Here is a 12,810-nt window from a genome sequence, read left to right as displayed (position 1 = left end):
AAGCTTTTTACTCCACTGAATGTTTCTAACTAGTCCTAATCATCCCGGACCAGCCCCCAACCCCTGATTTACAGTTAAAGGAGAAGCAGTACAGTTATGAGCTCATCACTATGTGGCTTTGCTCTCTCCTACTATCAGCATGCTTCTTGTCAACAAAGGAACTGACTGACTCCTAACCATCCCGGACCAGCCCCCAACCCCTGATTTACAGTTAAAGGAGAAGCAGTACAGTTATGAGCTCATCACTATGTTGCTTCGCTCTCTCCTACTATCAGCATGCTTCTTGCCAACACAGGAACTGACTGGCTCCTAATCATCCCGGACGAGCCCCCACCCTCTGATTTACAGTTAAAGGAGAAGCAGTACAGTTATGAGCTCATCACTATGCTGCTTCCCTCTCTCCTACTATCAGCATGCTTCTTGTCAACAAACGAACTGACTGGCTCCTAATCATCCCGGACCAGGCCCCAACCTCTGATTTACAGGTAAAGGAGAAGCAGTACAGTTATGAGCTCATCACTATGTTGCTTTGGTCTCTCCTACTATCAGCATGCTTCTTGTCAACACAGGAACTGACTGGCTCCTAATCATCCCGGACCAGCCCCCAACTCCTGATTTACAGTTAAAGGAGAATCAGTACAGTTATGAGCTCATCACTATGATGCTTCCTTCTCTCCTACTATCAGCATGCTTCTTGTCAACAAAGGAACTGACTGACTCCTAATAATCCCGGACCAGTCCCCAACTCCTGATTTACAGTTAAAGGAGAAGCAGTACTGTTATGAGTTCATCACTGTGTTGCTTTGCTCTCTCCTACTATCAGCATGCTTCTTGTCAACAAAGGAACTGACTGGCTCCTAATCATCCCAGACCAGGCCCCAACTCCTGATTTACAGTTAAAGGAGAAACAGTACAGTTATGAGCTCATCACTATGTTGCTTTGCTCTCTCCTACTATCAGCATGCTTCTTGTCAACACTGGCTCCCTGTACTGTTTACTTCCTCTCATACTCCATCCCAGCTGTACAGGGACTATAGTCAAAATTTTGGACTTGAAATATTGAAGTTCTACTTTAACCCTAGTCAATAACTACGTAAATAGTAGGCAGAAGGGTTGGATTCTCGGTTAGATTGTATTTATCTCCATATTGAGGAGATTTTACCTTAATTTCTGTTTCGGTGACAAAGCTCAGAGGCACAGCTAGCAATGGAAAAATCTCGCCAATGGGGACTGAGACAGCAACCCAAATGGAGAGTCAGAACACATTTCAGGAGTTATGAAAGTCCCCCTTCTTCAGGGCTATAAACAAGATGTATCCCCCGCTCGCTCCTCCTTTTTATGCTTTTGTCTTCCCTTCTGATCACTTTATAATAATCGTTATTTGTGAATTATAATAGTATTTTACCATTGTCATTGACTATATTTGTTTTTTATTAAATGCTTATATCTCTGAAGAAGGAGGGCATTCCTGACCCCTGAAATGCATTGGCTTTTCTTTGGTGATCCTAAATAATGGAATGGGAATTCTATTCCTTATCCTAAGGACCATCCGAGGAAGCCATAGGACAAAGAGAGCTGCCTGTGAATTGAGGTAATTCAGCACTCCTCACTTCCTGAAGAATTATCAAGCATTAAAAACCTGAAAGAGGTTCTAACCTGTCCCCCCAATTTTTTTTTTTGGAGTTGGATTTTAATGCTGTGCACATGTGCTGTGAACACAGGGATTCTGTCCAGACCTGGAGCCTATGCTGTGTCTAGCAGTACCTCTTCTTGCTGAGCCACCTGAGATACTGGGTAGCCCTCTGCCTAATTCCTTAGATGACCTTGCCTTGCATCTTGTTTCTCTTGAATCTTGCCCCCATTGCTCCTCCCATGAACTTCCTATTTAAGCCATGTCTTTGCACTTCCGGTTTGCCAGATTACTTTGCTTTTTCCAGCCATTATCTTGCTTGTGTCACTTCTGCCACTTCTGCTCGTTACCGACCTTTGGCTTGTTCCTTGACTACACTTCTGCTTGATCCCAACTTTCAACCACTTGTTACCGACCTTTGGCTTGTTCCTTGAGTACACTTCTTCTTGATCCCAACCTTCAACCACTTGTTACCGTCCTTTGGCTTGTTCCTTGACTACACTGCTGCTTGATCCCAACCTTCAACCACTTGTTACCGACCTTTGGCTTGTTCCTTGACTACACTTCTGCTTGATCCCAACCTTCAACCACTTGTTACCGACCTTTGGCTTGTTCCTTGACTACACTTCTGCTTGATCCCAACCTACAACCACTTGTTACCTACCTTTGGCTTGTTCCTTGACTACACTTCTGCTTGATCCCAACCTACAACCACTTGTTACCTACCTTTGGCTTGTTCCTTGACTACACTTCTGCTTGATTCCAACCTACAACCACTTGTTACTGACCTTTGGCTTATTCCTTGACTACACTTCTTCTTGATCCCAACCTACAACCACTTGTTACCGACCTTTGGCTTGTTTCTGGACTACACTTCTTCTTGATCACAACCTACAACCACTTGTTACCAACCTTTGGCTTGTTCCTGGACTACACTTCTTCTTGATCCCAAACTACAACCACTTGTTACCGACCTTTGGCTTATTCCTTGACTACATTTCTTCTTGATCCCAACCTACAACCACTTGTTACCGACCTTTGGATTGTTTACTTACTATGCTTCTACTTGATCCCTACCTACTATATCTACTACTGGACCCCAACTTGCTCACCTCTTGGCGTGATGATTAGAGATGAGCGAATCGAACCTGGAATTCGTTTCGAATTTTAGGAAAAATTCGATTTGCATCGAATCCGAATATTAGCAAACTTCGGATGCGCGAATCGAATTTTTCCCGATCGGCCGATTTTCATCCCTTCTACAGCCGGCAAAAAGTGTCCCTGCAGAGAGCTCCGCTATTTCTGACAGTTCTCTGACAGTTCCTTCACATTTACAGCGGTTGAAACATTGTATCTATTGTTTCCATTTAGGATACAGATGTTTTTATTCGGAAACAAATAGATACAATGTTTCAACCGCTGTAAATGTGAAGGAACTGTCAGAGAACTGTCAGAAATAGCGGAGCTCTCTGCAGATACACTTTTTGCTGGAATGGAATTCTTCTTCATCCTCATCCTACTTCTTCTTCTTCTTCTTCTTCTCATTCTTCTTCTTCTTCTCATTCTTCTTCTTCTTTTCATTCTTCTTCTTCTTCTTTTCATTCTTCTTCTTCTTCTTTTCATTCTTCTTCTTTTCATTCTTCTTTTCATTCTTCTTCTTCTTTTCATTCTTCTTCTTCTTCTTTTCATTCTTCTTTTCATTCTTCTTCTTCTTCTTTTCATTCTTCTTCTTCTTCTTTTCATTCTTCTTCTTCTTCTTTTCATTCTTCTTTTCATTCTTCTTCTTCTTCTTTTCATTCTTCTTCTTTTCATTCTTCTTCTTCTTCTTTTCATTCTGCTTCTTTTCATTCTTCTTCTTCTTCTTTTCATTCTTCTTCTTCTTTTCATTCTTCTTCTTCTTCTTTTCATTCTTCTTTTCATTCTTCTTCTTTTCATTCTTCTTCTTCTTCTTTTCATTCTTCTTCTTCTTCTTTTCATTCTTCTTCTTTTCATTCTTCTTTTCATTCTTCTTCTTCTTCTTTTCATTCTTCTTCTTCTTCTTTTCATTCTTCTTTTCATTCTTCTTCTGCTTCTTTTCATTCTTCATCTTCTTCTTTTCATTCTTCTTCTTCTTCTTTTCATTCTTCTTTTCATTCTTCTTCTTCTTTTCATTCTTCTTCTTCTTCTTTTCATTCTTCTTCTTTTCATTCTTCTTCTTCTTCTTTTCATTCTTCTTCTTTTCATTCTTCTTCTTCTTCTTTTCATTCTTCTTCTTCTTCTTTTCATTCTACTTCTTTTCATTCTTCTTCTTTTCATTCTTCTTCTTCTTCTTTTCATTCTTCTTCTTCTTCTTTTCATTCTTCTTTTCATTCTTCTTCTTTTCATTCTTCTTCTTTTCATTCTTCTTCTTCTTCTTTTCATTCTTCTTCTTTTCATTCTTCTTTTCATTCTTCTTCTTCTTCTTTTCATTCTTCTTCTTTTCATTCTTCTTTTCATTCTTCTTCTTCTTCTTTTCATTCTTCTTCTTCTTCTTTTCATTCTTCTTTTCATTCTTCTTCTTCTTCTTTTCATTCTTCTTCTTCTTCTTTTCATTCTTCTTCTTCTTCTTTTCATTCTTCTTCTTCTTCTTCTTCATCTTCTTCTTCATCTTCTTCGTCGTGCCCCGTGACTGCCCAAATGAGTGAAGTGTGCGGTGATTCTAAGATCGACGGCACTCATCTGCATGTCATACTGACTGACAGTATTATTTCTCTTCCCCAGCAGACTCCAAGGGCATTTAAATTAAAGGTACAGTGTTCTGCACTAATATAAAGGCTCTCTGAAGCCTAGAAACCCTTTTAATAAGTTAAATTCGCAGCGAATAAATTCGCATCGAATCGAATTTCTAGCGCAAATTCGGCGAACCAGGCGAATCGAATTTTTGAATAATTCGTTCATCTCTAGTGATGATCCTGAGGACTGTAAAACTCCACCATCAGGAGCTCTGGTGAACACCGGTTAATGCTAAGACCCTTCACCTCGGGTGAGCCTGCGTCATCCGTCAGGGTGACCTGCTTGTACACCTATCTTACTGGACGGTGGGGTCTACTGCTATAGCTACTGGTCCCCACCCCTAAAAGTGACAAACAATTTTACAACAAATATGATGGAATTGGGACTTTAAATATACCCCTCAGGAGACCACAGCAACATGCACAAAAAGTAAAAAAAATATGTAAAAGTATTCACTATTAGTTAAACACAATGAAGTTGAAGAACACCTAATACTGGACCATGGCTGATCAGCTGTACTGCTTGAATGAGAATAGCTACACAAAAAAAGTGCATTTTTTTTTGTTCAAAAACAGCTTAATGGAGGTAATATGGTACAGGGACGGGGACTTGGGACTCCATTTACAGCAGATTTTTTTTTTCTTTTGTGGAAACCACGTACAGTATATAACACCCTTGTGAATAAATGGTATTATCGCGGTAATAAAGTGGAGGAATTTCTATCAGCTATGTTCAGGACTAAGCATTTTTTAATTGCACCTCCATCACTCTCCTGTGGTCTACTTAGCAAGTAACTCTGACCTCCCACCTAAACATGCAAAGTTTTCCTCACTCGGCAAGAGCTAATTGTTCCATCGTGGTAATAAGCAACATCTGAATTCAGAATGGGAAAAAAAATTGAATATTTCAGGAAGCATGTGAGAACAAGAGCTGTAATATGTACAGTTTTTACGGAGCTGATTACTATTAATCAAAAACATAATGGCATCAGCACATGATATGAAAAGGCCCAAAAGTCAAATGTTTGTCTTTTAGCTTTTTGTTAAAGGATAAGTTCACGTTTAAATAAAATAAAATAAATAAATGCTCATTTTTTTTTTTTTTTGCAGGTAAACAAAAAATGTGTATTTACTATTTTTTTTTTTAATTTGAAGTCTGGAAAGCATTGCACTGGCTATCAGCAGATCCCCACATGGAAGAAAAATATATTTAAAATATATTTTAAAAATATTTTTCTCAAATATTCAAATATATTGACATATATTTGAAAGGCTACAATTTTGGCCGTATTCAATTTATTAAAAAAAAAAATATATATATATATATATATTATTATTTTTTATTATTATACAGTGTTTATATAGCGTCAAAGGGTTTGCTCAGTGCTGTACATTAGAGTGGGGGGACAGTACATGAGACAATACAGTAACAATACAATACACGAGGGGGTCAAGGGCCCTGCTCTTTCGAGCTTACAATCTAGGAGGGAGGGGGTAGAGGTACAGGAGGAAGTGGCTGTGGGGATGGAGTGATAGGAGGAGAACGGCTGTTAGGTGAGGGTGGGGTAGGCTTCCCTGAAGAAATGGGTTTTCAGGGTGCGCCTGAAGGTGAGGAGGGTAGGTGACAGTCTGATGGATTGGGGTAGGGAGTTCCAGAGGATGGGGGAAGTCCTGGAGAAGTCCTGCAGTCGGGCGTGGGAGGTGGAGACCAGGGAGCTAGAGAGTAGGAGGTCTTGTGAGGAGCGAAGGGCACGGGTAGGGTGGTATTTGGATATCAGGTCAGTGAGGTAGTTTGGGGCGGCGTTGTGAATGGCTTTGTATGTCAGAGTTAGTAATTTGAATTTAATTGGCAGAGGGGGGAGGCAGATGTGGAGCGGTTGGTGAGGTGGATGAGTCTAGCCGCTGAGTTCAGGATAGACTGAAGCTGGGATAGCGTTTGTTTGGGTAGGCCAGTGAGAAGGGAGTTGCAGTAGTCCAGGCGTGAGATAATAAGGGAGTGAACGAGTTGTTTAGTGGTGTCTGGGGTGAGGAACGTACGTATCTTGGAGATGTTGCGGAGGTGGAGCCTACATGAATTTGATAGTGATTGGACATGAGGTTGGAAGGAAAGGTTTGAGTCCAGGGTGATACCCAGGACTTTGGCATGTGGAGTTGGATAGATGGTGGCGCTGCTAGTCGTGATGGAGAGGATGGGGGAAGGGGAGCGCGGGCTGGGGGGAAAACTAGGAGCTCAGTTTTGGATAGGTTTAGCTTGAGGAAATGGAGCGACATCCAGTCTGATATGTTGTTTAGGAGGTGGGTGTTACGGGCGGAGACTGAGGGGGTGAGGTGAGGGGTGGAGAGGTAAATTTGTGTGTCATCGGCGTAGATGTGATAGTTGAAGCCGTGGGAGTGTATCAGTTTGCCGAGGGAGGAGGTGTAGATGGAGAAGAGAAGGGGCCTGAGGACAGAGCCTTGGGGGACTCCAACAGAGAGAGGGAGAGAGGGGGTGGTGGTAGCGTTATAGGTAACACTGAAGGAGCATTGGGATAGGTAAGAGGAGAACCAGGGGAGAGCAGTGTCCCTAATGCCAGAGTGTAGTTTAGTAAGGAGGAGGGGGTGGTCCACTGTGTCGAAGGCCGCGGAGAGGTCGAGGAGTAGGAGGACATATATATACAGATATATATATATATATATATATATATATATGCGTGTGTACTGCATGTTGAAATGTGTTTTTTAAAATATTACAAAATATATGAAAAATATTTTGAAAAATATATATTTTTTAAATATATTCTTCCAAATATTTTTAACATATAAAAAAAAGTCATTTTAACATATATTTTACATATATTGGTAAATGCATTCCAAAAATGTAGCTCTAATGCTGAAAAACAATTTTAGCCGTATTCAATATATTTCAAAATATATTTCAATACATATATATATATATACATATAACAAAAAAAAGTTTATTTCAGTAAATAAAATGAAAAAAAATGCAAACACTGGAAAATGCCGCTAAACGTGGCAAAACGCCGCTAAACGTTAATGCAAAAACGCTAAAAAAAGCTGAAAGACTCACGTATTTAATGTGACTTTACACAGCTAACGTTACCAGCGTTATCAAAACGTCCCGTGTGCAGGAGGACTAAAGCCTCGTACACACGATGAGAATATCGGACAAATGATCATCCTTTTTTTTTTTCATGCTAGTCTCATATAGAAAATGAATAGGTGAATAGAGTTAGACAGAATACGACTTCCTATGATCATGTAATGTATTGCCTTGTAATGTTTTCTTTAATTCCTGAACATCTTGGTCACTCGATTTTGTTATGGGCATATACTGTACTGATTACATGGAAGCCATTCGTTCTGTTATCATACGAGAAAAATGTTCATGCTCTGCCCTTTGGATAATTTACCATGAAGTGTGGTGATCGGCTCTCGAAAGCTGTGTACTAACGTTCTGATTATCGGACGATCGATTCGAAAGCAGTATTTTGTGTTCGATTTTCTCATCGTGTGTACTAGGCTTAAGAAAAGCACTAAATCAGTGACAACCACCATATATACAGTGAGGAACAGAAGTATTTGAACCCTCTGCGATATTGCAAGTTCTCCCACTTAGAAATCATGGAGGGGTCTGACATTCACACTGTAGGTGCATTCCCACTCTGAGAGACAGAATTGAAAAAAAAATTCAAGAAATCTTATTGTATGATTTGTAAAGAATGTATTTGTCTCGCACAGCTGAACAGAAGTATTTGAACCCCTGAGAAGATCCGTGTTAATATTTGGTACAGAAGCCTTTGTTTGCAATTACAGAGGTCAGACGTTTCCTGTAGTCCTTGGCCAGGTTTGCACTGCAACAGGGATTTTGGTCCACTCCTCCACACAGATCTCCTCTAGATCTGTCAGGTTTCGGGGCTGTCGCTGAGCAACACGGAGTTTCAGCTCCCTCCAAAGATGTTCTATTGGATTTAGGTCTGGAGACTGGCTAGGCCACTCCAGAACCTTGATATGCTTCTTATAGAGCCACTCCTTGGTTCTCCTGGCTGTGTGCTTCGGGTCGTTGTCATGTTGGAAGACCCAGCCACGACCCATCTTCAATGCTCTGACTGAGGGAAGGAGGTTGTTGCTCAAAATCTCACAATAAATGGTCCCATTCAACCTCTCCTTAATACAGTGCAGTCGTCCCCTTCGCAGAAAAGCACCCCCAAAGCATGATGTTACCACCCCCATGATTCACAGTAGGGATGGTGTTCTTGGGATGCAACTCATCCTTTTTTCTCCAAACACGACAAGTGAAGTTTAGACCAAAAAGTTCTACTTTGGTCTCATCTGACCACATGACTTTCTCCCATGCCTCCTCTGGATCATCCAGATGGTCATTGGCAAACTTCAGACGGGCCTGGACATGTGATGACCTGAGCAGGGGAACCTTCCGTGCAATGCATGATTTGAAACCATGACGGCGTAGTGTTCTACCGACAGTGACCTTTGAAACTGTGTTCCCAGCTCTCTTCATGTCATTGACCAGCTCCTCCCTTGTAGTCCTGGGCTGATTCCTCACCTTTCTTATCATCAGTGATACCCCACGAGGTGAGATTTTGCATGGAGCCCCAGTCCCAGGGAGACTGACAGTTGTCTTTAGCCTCTTCCATTTTCTAACAATTGCTCCAACAGTTGATCTATTTTCACCAAGCTGCTTGGCAATTGCCCCGTAGCCCTTTCCAGCCTTGCGGAGGTCCACAATTTTATCTCTGATGTCTTTTGACAGCTCTTTGGTCTTGCCCATGGTAGTAGTTGGCGTCTGACTGACTGTGGGGTGGACAGGTGTCTTTAAAGAGCTCAGACAGGTGCTATTAAGTTAGATGAATGAGTGGAGTAGAGGTGGACTTTTTAAAGGCGCAGTAACAGGTTTTGAGAGCCAGAATTCTTGCTGTTTCTCAGGTGTTCAAATACTTATGTTCAGCAGTGCAAGACAAATAAATTCTTTAAAAATCACACAATGTGATTTCCTGAATTTTTTTTTAATTCTGTCTCTCAGAGTGGGAATGCACCTACAATGTGAATGTCAGACCCCTCCATGATTTCTAAGTGGGAGAACTTGCAAAATCGCAGGGTGTCCAAATACTTCTGTTCCTCACTGTATATACTGTATATATGCTGAGAGCTGTTGATATAATCACTTTTAGTAGGCCTTCATGACCTGAGAACAATTTCAAGGGCTCTTCCAGGGTAAAGAGGCTGAGAAAGTCTTCTCTAGGCAGCAAGCATATGCAGGCAGGAAAACCTCTCAAGTAGTATCTTATTATTGTTATAATTTGTTCTTTACAATAGTGCATACAGTACTTGTGTTTGACATTTAATCATTTGTATTACAAACTCCGTGTTTATATCTATTGCTCTATATAACAGTACGGGAGATGATGGAAATGTAGAATTCTGTAAAGTTTATCTAAAGCTCAAACTTTTTTTTTCTTCCTTTTGGACAGAGTTGAGACATACATTCACCGGCCCAGGGGCAGACTGACAACTCCCCCGGGCAATAGGGGATCATGGGGCCTCTGTATCCTTGCCCAAACTCAAAAAAGCCTATGAAAAAGGTAGCAGGGGCATCTCATGGCGCCCTCTACTGACCCCAGGCCGTCGGGCAGTGCCCGAGTTTCCAAATAGTTAGTCCGTCCCTGCACCGGCCTCTTTATTAGGTACGCCTGTTCAATGGCTTGGTAACACAAATTGCTAATCAGCCAATCACATGGCAGCAACTTAACACATTTAGGCATCTAGACGTGGTGAAGACGACTTGCTGAAGTTCCAACCGAGCATCAGAATGGGGAAGAAAGGGGACTTTGAACGTGGCATGGTTGTTGGTGTCAGACGGGCTGGTCTGAGTATTTCAAAAACTGCTGATCTACTGGGATCTTCACGCAGAACCATCTCTAGGGTTTACAGAGAATGGTTTGAAAAAGAGAAAATATCCAGTGAGTGGCAGTTGTGTGGTCAAAAATGCTTTGTTGATGTCAGAGGTTAGAGTAGAATGGGTAGACTGGTTCGAGGCAGTGGTGTATTTAAGCTTTGTGCTGCCCTAGGCAACACAAAAATAAGATGCCCCCACCCTCCCCATCAGAGACAGCCTGACACCGACCAACACCAGCCCCCCCCCACGGAGAGAGCCTGACAGTGACAGACAACACCCCTGCCCTGTTCCCCCCCACCCGAGAGAGTCTTCCACTAACATTCCCTCCACCTGAGAGAGCCTTCCATTAACCCCCCCTTCCCCGGCGACAGAGAGAGAGACACTCACCTTCACAGTTCTGGACATCCCCAGGAACGACAATTGGGCTCTGCATACACCATCAATCAGCCCCTAGCCTCTCTCGCATTCCACCTGGTCCCCATGCTGCATATGTCCCTTCTTCCAGGGGCCAGCACTGCCCCCCTAAAAAACGTCCTAGGCAAATGCCTTGTTTGCCTTGTGGTAAATATACCCCTGGTTCGAGGTGATAGAAAGGCAGCAGTAACTCAAGTAACCACTCATCACAACCAAGGTATGCATAATACCATCTCTGAATGCATGACACATAGAACCTTGAAGCAGATGGGCAACAGCAGCAGAAGACCACACCAGGTGCCACTCCTGTCAGCTAAGAACAGGAAACGGAGGCTAACATTCGCACAGGCTCACCTAAATTGGACAATTGAAGATTGGAAAAACATTGCCTGGTCTGATGAGTCTCGATGTCAGCTGCGGCATTTAGATGGTATTGTCAGAATTTGTCGTAAACAACATGAAAGCATAGATCCATCCTACCTTGTATCAACGGTTCAGGCTGGTGGTGGTGTCACTATGTGGGAGAGATTTTTTTGGCACACTTTGGGCCCCTTAATCCCAATTGAGCATCATTTAAATGCCACGGCCCACCTCAGTATTATGCTGACCAAGTCCATCCCTTTATGACTCCAGTGTCCCCATCTTCTGATGGCTACTTCCAGCTGGATAATGCACCATGTCACAAAGCTCAAATCATCTCAAATTGGTTTCTTGAACATGACAACGAGGTCACTGTACTCCAATGAGCTCCAGAGTCACCAGATCTCCATCCAATAGAGCACCTTTGGGATGTGGTGGAACGGGAGATTCGCATCATGGATGTGCAGCTGAAAAATCTGCAGCAACTGCGTGATGCTATCATGTCAATATGGAACAAAATCTCTGAGGAACATTTCCAACACCTTGCTAAATCTATACCATGAAGAATTAAGGCCGTTCTGAAGGCAAAAGTGGGTCCAACCCGGTACTAGCAAGGTGTAACTAATAAAGGATATTTCCTGCAAGTTGAGGAGATATTCATTGTACCTACAGGTACGCCTTATTATAGGCTTACCTGTAGATACAACTTCAAATGTGGACTTTACTTCCACTTAAATAAAAAATCTGAGTTTACTACTACTTTAAAGGTAATCTTGTAGGTAGAAAGATGTATGAAGAAGCCAGTTGGTGATCCAATCAGCAAAGGTTCACATCATCATGTGTTTAAGAATAGATTGGAGTCGTCTTTCTTAATAAAACATTAAATTGTTTTTTTACATCAAATTTGAGTTACCTACAACACTATAAGGGCTTCCCCACCTACCCCTCTTTTCTTTTACAGTGGACACCCCAAGACGCCCCATGGGTCTACAACCAACCTTTGGTGGCTGAACCCCATGGACCTCCTTGGACCACCACAACCCAAAAATCCATAAAGGTAATTTTCCTCACTTTGGAGAGATTTCATCTGTAGCATTACCCCTGAAGGAGCCACAGTAGAGTTAAGCAGGCTCTTTACCAGCAGCAGTTCATCCACTCTGGCTCAATAAGCAGTCCTGGGGTAACTTTTTGAAGTTAACTGCTAAATAACGTGTAACTGGGAAGAAACAGATTTGTAGCCCTGCTCCAGACTGACCTGTCCTGCACATGGACAACCTGGGTGCCCGCCATCACAGACCATCTCCACTCTTCATTGACAATAGGAAAAAATATCAGCCACGCTGCAACTGGCTCTTCTTGCAGTATTTTTAATAATCAGTGAATTCACTGCATAGAGTGATGTCTCCAACCCAAAACCAACCTTCCCTGACGCATCTCACCACTCCTGGCTTGCTCGCAAGTTAATCACAACACTATAAGGGCTCTCCCACCTCCCCCTCTTTTCTTTTCCAGTGGACACCCCGAGACGCCCCATAGGTTGACAACCAACCTTTGGTGGCTGAACCCCTTGGACCTCCTTGGACTACCACAACCCGAAAACCCATAAAGCTAATTTTCCTCACTTTGGGGAGATTGCATTTGTAGCACTATCCCTGAAGGAGCTGCAGTAGGTGTTAAGCAGGTTCTTTCCCAGCAGCAGTTCATCCGCTCTGGCTCCATAAGCAGTCCAGGGGTAACTTTTTGAA

General features: G+C 42.3%; 1 protein-coding gene across 1 annotated transcript in view; it reads right to left on the bottom strand.

The window, feature by feature from the left end:
- Positions 1-12,810, bottom strand: part of LOC149435087 (ninjurin-2-like) — a 118,638-nt gene that overhangs the window by 95,667 nt on the left and 10,161 nt on the right. The window lies entirely within an intron of this gene.

This window comes from Staurois parvus, unplaced genomic scaffold, assembly GCF_062004578.1.
Source record: "Staurois parvus isolate SC_StPar_1 unplaced genomic scaffold, SC_StPar_1.0 ptg001614l, whole genome shotgun sequence".
NCBI classification, from domain to species: Eukaryota; Metazoa; Chordata; class Amphibia; order Anura; family Ranidae; genus Staurois; species Staurois parvus.
The sequence above is the reverse complement of the archived record's forward strand: the minus strand, read 5'-3'. Positions and strand labels throughout refer to the sequence as shown.